This window comes from Accipiter gentilis, chromosome 2 (genome assembly GCF_929443795.1).
Source record: "Accipiter gentilis chromosome 2, bAccGen1.1, whole genome shotgun sequence".
Lineage (NCBI taxonomy): Eukaryota > Metazoa > Chordata > Aves > Accipitriformes > Accipitridae > Astur > Astur gentilis.
This window is the reverse complement of record NC_064881.1, coordinates 16,747,766-16,761,007: the sequence shown is the minus strand read 5'-3', so window position 1 is coordinate 16,761,007 and position 13,242 is coordinate 16,747,766. Positions and strand designations below refer to the sequence as shown.

At 49.5% G+C, this 13,242-nt stretch overlaps 1 non-coding gene across 1 annotated transcript; it reads left to right on the top strand.

The window, feature by feature from the left end:
* The first annotated feature begins 11,415 nt into the window (after window positions 1-11,415).
* TRNAR-ACG (transfer RNA arginine (anticodon ACG)) lies at window positions 11,416-11,488 on the top strand. Its single transcript has one exon. It is a non-coding gene; the product is annotated as a tRNA-Arg (tRNA).
* Window positions 11,489-13,242: the final 1,754 nt, after the last annotated feature.

Sequence of the window (13,242 nt, the reverse complement as noted above, 5' to 3'; positions counted from 1 at the left end):
TTTTGCAGTGTTACTTGCCCGGGAACGTTACCTGGCTTTGTTGACACAACCAGAACATTAGGTCCTAGAGATATGCTTGGTTTTACAGACGTTGCTGCAAACTCCTCTATTTTTGCAGCCAAATAACAGCTTGCAGGCTGTCTGTGGACTGACGGCCAGGAGAGCCTGGGAGGCTGGCTGCAAAGCAGTGGGTTTAGGAGAGGGATTTGGAGGAGGAAAGAGAGGTTGAGTGATGTCCAGGTTCAGGTTTCAATGCCAAAATGACATCCCTGGGTTTTGCATTCACAGAATTCCCCTCTGCAACCTCTTATCTTGTACCAGTGCTGTGAAGCGCTCGTGTGTCGGTCACAGAAAATCTGCCCTGTGGCTCTTGCATGGCTGGAAAACAAAGAGAAAAAGCATATTTTTTACCAGAGGATATCTCCTATGTGTCTTACCTCCCCACTGAGCCCAGCAGAGACAAAGCCCACTTTGCAAGTGCCAGGCTCCTTGCCCAGGCGTCCTCCCCAGGACCTGGTGGGTGGTGTGGAGCATCCCGGTTCATGGGGCGACGGTGCCCTGGCCTGCCGCCACCCCACCTCCCGCCTGTCCTCGGGGGCGAGCGAGCACCCTGCCACCCAGCCCAGGGGTGGGCAGACCCCTCCACCGGCAGCCGCCTAAAGCAGGCGGGCAGCTGCCCATCGTCCCCCGGGCAGGGAACGACACCCATCCCAGCCTGCTGCCTCCAGCAGCTCCCCACACTCCCGAGGCCGGCAGGGCTTGCCTGAGGACTTTGCTTGACAGCTCAGCTGCTGGAAGAGGATGGGGCTGGTGGTGCCCTTGCGGGCCAAGAAAGGGGAGCAGCCACCGTCGCTGGGACCCCCCAGGCCCACCTGCCTGTCTCCCCCCAGCTTTGCCCTGCCTTGCTCACCTCTGGTGAGAAGTCCTGGCTGCTCAAGCAGTACAACATCCTAACAAAAATGAGGCTGCTGCCTCCATTTCGGCCCACCTGAATGTGAGATTTAGAGTAAAATGACAATGCGGCCTTCCCCTCTCCCTATCCTGCTAACTCTGCTTGGTTTTTGGACTTGAAAATATTTGCATTTGTAGACAAGCATCCCTCGGGGAGGTAGGGAGGAGGCTCTCCATCCATCTCACCTTTCATCTGTGCCCATTTACCCTGCAGTGAGCAGTCCCTCAGCAGCGGATGGTGAGCACCAGCATTTCCACCTACAGCCAGCATATTGCAGAAACTCAAATTTCACTTAGATTTGCAACAACTTACTAAGCCAATGAGCCAGCTATAAGATGAAGCCCTCCTACCTATACAAGTGCAAACTGCAAATGGCATCTTGCATTTCATGATTTTATTGTGATCGCTAAACATCCCACAATAAATACTGAAACTACCCTTGTATGCGACTCAATTTACGCAGCCAAAAAGAGCCTTTGCAACAGACAAGTGCTTTCAAAAACAGTTGCCTTTTGAGACTGACAGTTTTCCACTCAACATATATATTTGTCTTTGTGTACCTCATACATGATGATAGGCCATATGTGGTCAGTATTTGAAGACCTTCTAAAAAGAATCTGAGAGGTGGTTTCAGATCTCCAGGAAAACAAGGGCCAGCACAGGACATAACAACATCTTTCAAAATTTCCTTTTGCACATACAAAATCACAGCAGCAGGGGCAAGCTCAAAGCATTTCTAAGGGTGAGTCCCGGGGAGCACATCAAATGTGCAGGAGCACAGGATTTCAGGGACAAGCTACAAAGATCAGTCAGAGGGATGATGTCTGCCCTTTTCTTTCAAGTAGGGGATGGACACTGACCCAAGCTGAATTGTACTCGAAAGCAGCCTTCTCTGGGCTTATCCATGCTCAAGGAGCTTCCACAGTTTGCAGCAGACAGACAAAAACATGGAATAAAAGGGCAGATGAACTAGATTATAATTTCTATTACAGATTCATCAGCAGTACCAACATAAATTATAGTGGACAAACCTCTGAAATTTGGATTAAAAGACCCTGAAACAGTGAGACTCCGTGGATGAACTCCATCAGGGAGTCACCCCTTCGTGCCATGGCTCTGCCACTGGCGGGACACGAAGCCATAGGGTCACTGCTCCCAGCTGCCTGCCTGGGAGAAGGAGGGTCCTATGGCTTTCTGCTGCCCTCCAGCAATGCCAGCAGGCCGGTGCGGACCTGAGTGTCACCTGGTTTTAGGGGCCACAGAGAAACAGAAAGCCCAACCAACAGAAAGTCCTGGTTTCCTCACAGTCCTCGAGATCAGGATGAGAAAAGGTGGTGGGGCCATACCCTTTCAGGGAGGCAGCGTGGCCCTGAATGGTGATTAAGATGAGGTGTTTATCATCTTCCCTGCAATTGCCTGTATTCCCTAAAGTCTCAAAATCAGCGAGCCTGAAAAGACAGGCTACTGGTGCTGTAGAACTAAACATGAGTTTAGTGGCTCAGCATCTTCCTGAGCCATACACGACTTTACAAGCCCAGAGGTTCCCAAACCCTCATCCCCTCAACACATTACTGGTAGAAAGAGATCTAGATTTCACAGGCAAGGCATAAAAGTATGTCCAAAGCACTGCACGGAGAAAGTACTGCATGTGGGGAAGAAATAGCGCCACACTACTGCCTACCTAAAAATAGGTCTTCTCCAGGGCTAGGGACAAGTTTCACAGATAACAGGCACAGGCTTGCTTTTCCACACCCCCAAATATGCCCTGCAGTGAGAACGAGACGCGAAGGAAGAAAGGATATAAATAAAACAAAACCAGTTAAAAAAATGAGAGAACAGACCAGTTAGAAAAGTTGGAGAATCCTGCTTCCTGTTGGAGAGTAAGTGACCAAGTGCTTTACTATTTTAACACAGTCCCCTGCCTTTTAAACGCAGCCCTGACCCTTTCCCCTCTACTTTACTATCACGGCGTCCCATGGGAGCCTGCTTGTAAGTCATCGCTACATGTCTCCCCTGCTAGCAGAGAGGAAGGAATGATGGGTCCTCCTGGAGTTCCTGCATTTTGTGGAATAATACGGATGTCGAGTGCCGGGTTAGCAGTGGAGGAGTCGGTACTGTGACAGAGGGGCTGGATGCAGGTGGCACAGCCGGGGCAGTGCTGGGAGACCTCCCAGGCACAACAGAATTTAAGGAAAAGGCTATTGCAGACTTATAACAGCAGGAATTTTGACTGGGGTACAGATTTGATTTCTGCTCTGGCCTTAACAGGCCATAGCACTCCCCTTTAAACCCCACTGCTCCCAACCCAGCTCTGTTGTTAGGAAAGGGGAATGATGTTCAATAGAGAAGCGGCTTGTGTTTCACAGCACAGATCCAGCTCAGGCTTCCCAGCTGGTGTCAGCTCATCACTTCGCAGAGATACAGCCCTGTCCCAGTGTCAGGTTTCTCCCCAGCCTTGGACTGCTCAACATAAGCCACTCGTGATGCTATTTCAGTATGTGCCCTCCATAGCTCAGCTGGCAGAGCAGAGGAGCATGCGTATTTTTTTCTCCAGGACAATGCTGAGGTCTGTAGTTCAAAGGAGAGAATGGTTTTAAGGTTATACTCAGCACATGACTTTACACCACACCAGAGACCTGCTGAGACTCCGTCCCAGCTCCCTAGGCTGGTCTAGGTTATGTTTTCATCCATCCCCATCTTGAGGGTCATTCCTCCAGGACAGAGTAGAGATTCAGTGCTGGGAGACAAAGGATTGAACATTATGGTATTAGAACTAAACAAATATACTGTGCATGAGGGCAGGAAGGTTTTTACACAGCACGACATTACTTGAACAGGTCAAGTGCCTGCTTAGCACATGACTGGTGACAGAGGTGGTACCTCTGTCCTTTAGCTTTTTTTTCAAACTCCTCTGTTTTCCTTTCATGTGTTCCTTTGCCCTGTAAATGCTCTTTAGGCATATAGCAAAACCATGAGCATGACTACTCATTTCTGAGTGCCAATGCCTTTTTTTCTTTTGAAAGTCATATTAGAAGAGGAAGATTGCCTTTTGGCCATTTTCCAGCCAAGTTCTTTCCCTCTCTCCCTCACATGAGATCCACGTGAGTGTAGGGAAGTGCAATGCATGACAGAGAGATGCAGGTGTTTGCAAGGACAACAACAGCTGGAAACACCTTCAAGTCAGGCAGGAGTTAAATGAATGCACTTTAAGCTATGATCAGGGATGCCATCCACTGTGACATTGTGTTCATTGTACCAAGCAGCAGTCTATTAGATTAACGTCTTTTTGAATTATCACTTCAGGAAGCATCTCAAACATGCCGGCCCACATCCTCACACATGGTATTGCATCCCCCTCTCCCATCAGGCTGTTCCCCAGGAGTCAGCCTTTCTGATTCTGGCTGAGTTTAGGGAATGCAAGGGAAGAAAGGGCAGGCAGCAAGTTCTTTGGCTACAGAACAAATCAGATTTCGGGGGCCTCTTCAAAGGCTTTGCCCTTGCCATGGAAGGGGCAGCTCTGCAATAAAATCTGTGTTTTGCATGGGCTGCCTGAGGATGCACATCTCTCACCATCTAGTCCTACCTCCCTGCAGTCAGGGTTGGGCAATACCAACAAGTAGTTCATGGCAGCAAGCAGCATCATAGTAATCTGATACCACGATTTGGGGCTTTCTCCCCCCTCTCTTCCCCCATTCTCCCCCTGCCTCCACCTCACCCTGCCAAGCATAGCCTGTCCCCAGCCCAGAGGGCAACGCGGCCATCAGCGGGGAGGGAGGCTGCTCTGGCGCAGGTGCAAAGTCAGTCCTCTGATGGACCTGCTTGTGAGTTTTGCCTCCTCATGCCACTTGTGTTGCCGTTTTTCTAATGCCGTGCGGTTGCATCTCCCTCATCTCTGCCCCACTGCAGGTGTGCATGGAATATTACTTCAGGGAAACCTTAGGAGGTGACAAGCTGGAGCAGTACACAGCATGTTTCTGCTGCTTCTGATAATCCCAAAGACTGTAATGCAAGCATGAGACGGGTGATAATAGATTTATGTATGGGTAGGCTACAAATCACATCTCTTCCAGTTACATACATAGTATGGCCTTGGTGCTATTTCCATCCCTAATCATTGCTATGAAGCACTTCACAGCGAGGCGACAGCTTTGCAGCAGCATCGCATTGTGCAGAAATTTGTATTCAAGGTGCCTTTTAGGCCTTGGTTGCCCATATCCCAGAGTGATGCGTCTGCCACTTGCCATCACACTGCCAGGACCGGGGCCACTGCCATCCCTGACCTCCACCAGAGGTAATCCCCAGAGACCTCACTCCTGCTGCCAAAATGGGGCAGGCATGGCGAACACTATCCTTTAGCACTCCAGAGAACATGTCAAGGAGCCTGACATGAGTTAGGTGGCCACAGGGTAACAGTTCACCATAACCTTCAGCAAGCAATGCCAGTGGGCAACCAGTAACACTGAAATCCCACTTAATGCAGAAGAGATGAAGCAAAAATGCAAACAAAATCATTTATCCTTGAAAAATCCATTAGTATCCATCCAAACTGCATGATATTATGGAATACTTAAAGAAGCTCCTACCCTTACTCGTCTAAACCAGGAAGACCTCTCACCCGTCACCAGCTGATGTGCAAGTGACTGCCCTGAGAAGGCACAGCGCTTCCTTGAAAGCTTCCTCTGCACATCATGGCTCAGGTTGCATTCATTGGGGTGCTCCTGATCTCATAGGCAATTCCTTGGGCTCCTGGCAGACTTTAATCTGAAATGCATCCAGACTGGCTGCTCATTCCCAGGAACTGAAGTCAGCCATCGTCCACTTCCAGGGAAGTATGAATGTCTCAGTCAGGCGTGAAGAAGGTGACAACTCTCCCGTCCGTTCTCTGGTGACTTCTTACTATGTTTCCATGTGAAACGCTCTTTACACCTGTGAGGGACTGAAAGAGTTAATGCCTCAAACACTGTGGTGGGGCAAGTTCTGCTTAGCGAGGAACTCTGCGTAACAATGAACCCCGCCTAGCAAGGAACCCCAGGTGAGAAGCAGCCCATCCTCAGCACCCCTCAGCACAGGAGGGGGAGGCCGTGCCGGAGGGTGCTGGTAATGCTGTCCTGGTGTGCTCAGCAGGGACAGTTACTCTCCAACGAGTCCCAAGGGCACACCAACTGCTCATGACACCCAATTAGCCTAATGAGTTTGAGTGCCCACCTGAAGGAGGGGCAAGGATGACAAAAGGACAGAAAATGTAGCCCCAGGTGAGCAAGTCCACCGGAACGGGACTCCTCGGCTGACTGAACCAACGCTGGACCCAGGACTGGTGAAATCTTTCTCTCTTCCTTCTTCTCTCTGTGTCTTGTTCTCTCTTTCCTTTTCCATAATCCCTACACCTCATCCCTTTAGACATAAACCGTTAACCAAGTCTGGGACTAGGTGTGGATCCAGCCACCCCCAGGCTCCTCTCTGACATGGAGTCTAGGAAGCAAGGGGGTCTGCTCTGAACCTTGTGACTCAATGGGACGGCTCCCCTTATTGCCTTCCCTGAACTGATTCCCAAATAAGTAAGGCCTGTAGTCTATGTTTGGTGATGTATGGTTAGCACATGTTACACAGTTTACTGACATAGTTTCGTGCTAGTTTTGGTGGTGAGCATGCCAACTCTTGTTGCGAATGAATAATAGTTGCGTTTTGTGAGTTAAAGGATTCCTGGTGTTGTTTCACCTTAATCCTGACCTGGGAATCAGCAAACCCGAATCATTGTCCTGAGAAATTGGCACATGACAACACCTGACCCTCACAGGTTGCACCAAGCTCGAAATTGAGAAATAAAGCGTGTGTAGCAGGGAGCTCCCCCTTTTCCTATCTTAGCGATTCCATTTTCGTCCTTTCCCTCACTTTACCGCTGGGGAGGGTTTCTGAGGGAAGCATGCCTGTCCAGCACGTGGGGTGGGAGGCAGCAGGATCAGTGCATCTGCTCTCCAGCCCTGGGCTGGTGATGTCCCCACTCCTCTCTCTGCCCCACGCGCTGCAGGAGCCGTGCAGGGGGGCAGAAAGGCGCTGGGCTCTTTCCTTCCAGGGTAGGGAGGAAGCTGCGCTGCCAGCTGGTTAACGGGTATCTCCGTGTGGTCGCTATGTGAAGCCGCTTTGCAAATCTAGAAGGAGAAAGATCGCAGAGGCAAGTGGAAGACGCAAAGGGGAAAAGACACAATAACAACGTAAGAAAGGAAACCACCTGTGCATGCACAGAGGGAAGTCTCAGGATGTCCTCCGCATTGAACAAGCCCTTTGAAGTGATTCCTCAAGCCCAGCACAACTCTCCCACCTCCTCTTCTACTTCACAGCAACCTGCTTTTCATCCTTCCCACATCAACCTTCGACTCCTTTATCCCTTTCCATGAAGGGAGTGGACTGTCTTACCCCCTCCCTGAAAAGACAAGTCCCGTCAACCAAAGAGCAGCCTCCGCTTGAGCAGGCAGAAACTGCTCCCCTCGCTCCTGATGCCAGTACTAGCTTGAAGCAAGACATCTCCTCCAAACCAAGGCTGACTAGGCACACACACTTTGCCATATGGCCACCAGAATAATGATAGCAGGCAGGGCAAAGAAGAGATGTTTACATTATTAGAGGAGAAAAAAAAAAAAAAAAAAGAGAGAGAAAGAGAAAATGGTGGCATTCAGGCATCGAGCCAGTGCCTTTCCCATGACAGCACTCTGGCTTAGTACTTGAGCCAAGGTATTGTTAGCTGGCCAGGTAATGCTAAAGGAATGAAACCATTCTTAGTTTTGCCAAGAGGGAGAGACCAGCATGTCTCCTGGATAGGGAAGAAATAGGAGGAGCTCCATACTAACGCAGTGGACCTCCCTGGAAGGGAAGAATTTGGGGTTTTAGGAGGAAATTAGACATGAGAGGTGCTTTGTTCCCCCATGAGGAAGTACTTCTTGGTCAACACAGCCTGAGGTGGAAGGTGTGGAGGAAGATAGCCTCTCTGCTCCTCAGTGTGTTAGGAGAGCCTGCGGCAAAATGCCTGGATATGAGGGAATGGCCTTGCTGATTTAATCTTCAAAGCCAGTAACTGAAGCCTGGTTTTCTCTCATTTCTCCACCTACCTCTTTTATAAGTTTATCTATCTTGGCAGCTGCGAGTAAATGTTTTTATTTGCTTTTTGTCTTAACCTGTCTCAAATTAAGTATGATTTCAGTGTAATTGGATACTAATGACCCATTCCTTGCCAAAGGATGTGGTAAATCTCCACGTAGAGCTTGGGGCACCTTACAAGCACTCTGGGTTGCCAACTTGTTCTCCATAATATCCAAAGCATTACTGAATGTGCTTTCCTTCAGCTGCAGGACTCCTGTGGACAGGCAATAGCCAGGAGGGGATACGTGTCTTCTAGAGATGTATCACCCCTTCTCATTTCCAGCTCTTACCTGTATTCACTCCCTCCCCAGGCCGCTAGCCTGATTTTCCAGCTCTGGCTCCAGCTTTCTCCAGGCACAATGATGGTTCCCTGCTTGACCAAGGTTTTGCCTCAAATCCTTATTCTTGGCTGCAGCCCTCTCCGGGGTTTGAAAAGGGCCCATCTCACTGGGACCTGCCTTCTGAATTGCAGGGCACCACAACACAGCTGTTCTTGCATGCAGTACATGCAGCATTAGGCAAAACTGAGTGGCCTTGTTTGCTCAGAGCAATTCTGTTAGAAGTGCGTGGAAATCCGAGAAACTACCCTTTTCTAACATCATCGTTCATCCCATCATCGCAGCAGGGGTAACATCCCTGGGATCGCTGAGCGAATACATGGGAGCTCTCTATCCTGCCTGGCCCGGCCACGCAGTAGATCATCTCTCTGACTGCCAACTGGAGGAATAGGTGCAGGTCCAAGCTGCCCAACTAGAAAAAAGGTGCTACCTCCACCCCCATGAACTCCTGTTTGCAATTACATTCTTCCTGTTGTTATACACCCACCAGCCATTTGGACATGCTCACTCCCTTTCATTCACTTTGTGGTTTTTCATTATTAATTCAGGGGAAAAAACCAAAACCCATTTGCAAAAGAGGAGCTATTTGCAAGTCTCTGCTTATGAAGGAGCTGCTCCCCTCAGTGCTTACCCCTCTGCACTAGCCTAGGGCAACCAGGAGGAATTTGGCCTTGTCTTCACCGCCCACCTTACTAGCACCTGCAAAAAAGAGAGCAAGGAAGAAAAGAAAGAGAGGATGAAAATAACAGCTTGAAAGTGAGGTGTCTGTGGAGGCAGACAGCAGCTCTACCTCTCACCTACTGGATACCTGCTCCACTTCTCACACCTTGCTCCCACTCCACGTCTTCTGCTTCGTTGTCTCAGCATGACCCTTCTCTTTCGGGCTGCAGTTTGACAAGCAACTGCAGGTGGCTGAGCTGCTCTGGCCAGTGGGATGGGGCAGCCTGTGCCTCACCTTCCTTGTGCTGGCCCCAGCTGCAAGGTCCGGTCCCTTCTTTTGCACCAGCTGAACTGATTCACCTCACTGACTGTTAGAAAATCACTCATGTCTTTGCTGGATCATCAAGTTGACTGAGGTGCCTCAAGTGACCACAGACCACCAGAGCAAGGACAAGGCAAGCTGTGTAGCTGGCTGCAGTGGAGAAGAGGGAAGGAGAAGCGAGACCTCGTTACTTTGGAGCAAGGAGCTGCTAAACTGGCTCATCCTCCTTTCAAACCTCACCCTCAACATCCTCATTGTTATCCAGAACGTAATACCTTCTGTACTGCACAAGATGGTCCATGACTTGAAGGAGCGCTCACAAGCAAGTCAAGCCAAAAGTCATCACTTATCACAGTAGTCTGGCAAAATCACTGCTGCTGAGGGAGGTACAGTAGCAATGTGTGTTCAGATAGGAGCAGGATGGGATTCACATAACCTGCTGCCAGGGAAAATGCCGGGAGCTGTTGGAGGCAGATGTTAATCGCTGCAACCCTAAGGAATGGAAAAAAGAGCCATTCATGTTTTTTCATGCTCCCTAATGTCCAACGCTGGCTAACTGGGTTTTTTTGTTGGTTTGCTGAATGAAGCTAGGCTAAATGTGTGGAGTCTGTTTTCAGTAGCAGTGCTTTCTGCGGTACAGACCTGTTTATGAAAGCCTGAATGGACAAGTGTCAGGCCAGAAATCAAACAGCAATCAGAGGCTACCATCCGAAAGAATCCAGCAACTCACTGACACCCAGGTTATTATCACTGATGGGCCAACACTTATTGGCTGCCGTAAGGTCAGCGAAGGGCTCAGAAAAGCAGGCAGCAAAGCGTCACCAAGAAGTCCTGAGGCTGAATCCAAAATGTTACTAATCTGTGAGGTGTTCCCTGGCTCTCCCTGGAAAAGCAAAGCTTACTTTGCATCTGATTGACAAGGAAAAACTGGAAAACAAGTTCTGGGATGTTGTGGCCTTTGCAGAGCATGCCAAGTGACCGAGACCACAGCCAGTGGGGCAGTGGTCTCCCTCCTGAAGCATCAGCATGGTGCTTTATATGGATTCAAAGGCAAAGCCCTTCTTGGCAGTCCGAAGAGAACTGTCTGAGCTGCAGGAAGAAAATACAGGGTACAGACCAAGAGTAATTCAGAGCTCGGGGCAGGAACTAACGTGCAGGCGTGAGTCAGGCACGTTGTAACGGGAGAGTTATCGGTGTGACAGTGGAGGGGGGGTTACCTGGAAGACAAGGTGCTGATGCTATCTTGATATCTTCGGAGCTGCCCTTATTCCTCTGCATGGATCGGCTCTATGCCGCACCACGCAGCCTGTCCCAGCCCAGCAGGCCCTGTCTGTCTGCTCTGGGGTCCTTCTGCAGAGGCTGGACCAAGCGTGGGGTGAAGGCTACATACAAGGCTCTTCTGCTACGGCATCGTGGAAGCAGAGGCAGATCCCACCTCCTCCGTCCACCAGCTGGAATTCCTCCTCTGGACATCAGGGGAGCAGACAGGCTCTGCTGGTCCCAGGGGCTGCTGCAGGTGGGAGGAACAGAATTTATGAGTGAAGGGGCATGCCACAACTCCCAGCATTTGGGAACTGGACGATATGAGGATGTTTTTCTTTTTTTTTTTTTTTCTTTCGGCATAGATATTGCAGCAGGTGACACGATGTGACTTGTTCCTCGCTTGCAAAGCTCTTCATCGCGGTGGAGCAACATCAGATACGGAGCTTGGACCCGGATGCCGGTGGGGGAAAAATGGAATTTCTACTCCACAACCTCCACCCCGCTGCTGGAGAATTTCGGTTTCCCCATTCCAAAAACAACAGCGCAGCTAAAGGATTAGAGACGGGAGCCGCACCAGGGGCCCAAAACTTGTGGATCAGGGTGTGCAGGACTTTGATCCTGCCCAGCAGACCCGCGTTTTGGCGGTGTTGGGCCTCGGGGCCGCCCCCTCCCCCCCCCCCGGGGCCCCGGGGGGGGGGGGGGCGGCCCCGAGGCCCAACACCGCCCGCGCTGCCCCCTGCTGCCACTAGGGGCCAGTGGCGCAATGGATAACGCGTCTGACTACGGATCAGAAGATTGTAGGTTCGACTCCTGCCTGGCTCGTTGGTTTCAGTTTTACGCCTCCCGACCCCGGCCTGCTTTCCCCCCATGAGGTTCCCACTCAACCGGGCATGGATGGAAGCTTGGAGAAAGAACAAACGGGTGGGAAGCTGGAAACATGGATTTCCTCGCTAGGGAATACCTTTAGTTTAGTTGGTACCTACACATTATTGGGAGCTTTCAACTGGGTCAACTCCATCTCCAAAGAGATTTATTTTAAAAAAATTTTTTGCTAATTGCATGGATCTTTCCCAACCCCACTGGGAACCTCAGCACCAAAGTCTATTCCCAGCATCTTCCAGTTTTCCACTATCACGCTCTGGTTCGGCTGACTGGAGAGGATGCTCGCTCATCGGGGTCCTGCTGCTGAGATGGGGCAGGTTTGGCTGCTCTGGGGAGCTAAAAACCTGAGTGCCCAGGATGTCAGTTGAGAGAGCTGCTGTTAGCTGAGTGATAACTAGGTAGATCTGGTGATCCTGAAATCCCATTTAAGCCAGGTGACGAATAGGCACAAATAGAAGCATGTGTTCACAGTATTCAAAATAGATACACTGACAAGAATGCTTAAGTCAGGAAATAATAAAGTTGCAGGTATTAACAAAATCAGGAAAGATGCGCTCTCATTTCCAGTGGTTTCCCACCTATGTGATCAGCAGGACATCTTGTCCATGCAAGTGCCACGTATCTGAAACTGCATCGATCAGCCAGCACCTCATCATGCGGGAATGTTTTCACCATCTCTCCTTTGAAATCCTCCATGCAGTCTGAAAAGTTTTGTCCTCATACTCTTAACTCCCCTGAGATTTATTCTATTTCTCCAGGAGAAGAGACAGCTTTTGCTTGAAATGTAAACAAACCTTTTCTTACAATGCAGGAGCTGAAAATTTCTTTTTGTTGGAGCAGGTGTCTGTGTCCCCATCCCCTCCCTTCCCCCATGTCAGGCCATTTAACAACACCTGACCCAGCTGTTTGCCTGCCCAACCTTACACTGGTGACCCAGTGTATCAGAGTGAAATGTCTTAGGAACAGGGTTTTTCTAATCTTTTGTTATTAGGTGATGCAAATGATTGAATAGGATATGCACACACAGCTCATTATTGGTCCTTGCTGGAGACAAGATACAGAAATAACTAAGCACTTGCAGGTAATAATTTGCTCCTGAATGAAGTATTCAGCAAGCTACACTATCATCCAAGCACTGAATAGGCTGTTATTTTAGTAAAAAGCATTTAGTACCTTTAGATACATGAGCGTGTCTTAGAAGAGTGGGAAGCTGAGCCAAGCAGTTACATTAATCTAACAGGGCCATAGCTCAAGAGGCAGAATAGTAGAATAGTTGCTTAACATATGAGTCCGAAGACTGGGGCCTACATTTTCTGAGTTTTGGGTTGGTTTTTTTTCGTTTTTTTTTTGTTTTGTTCCCCCCCCCCCCGGCTTTAATTCTGTTGTTTTTTTTTCTTTTTTTTTCTTTTTCTCTGCTTTCCTTTTCCCTTATAGGTAAAACACAGTTACACAGAAACACACACATGCCAATACTTTCTGGGTGGGTGGGAGAGAAAAATGTTTCAGAGACAGAGTTGAAGGGGGAAAGGAGATAGCCCTTTCTCCAGAAGAAACTCTGGGTGTGCTTTCCTTCAGGAAAAGGAAAAAGGGGCACCACCGAATGAGTGAAAAGGAGTGAAGGAGTTTGCATGAACTTCTGCAAAAAGTAGGAGCAGAGACATTTATATAGGAAGGGGTGAACCTTAATGGAGAAA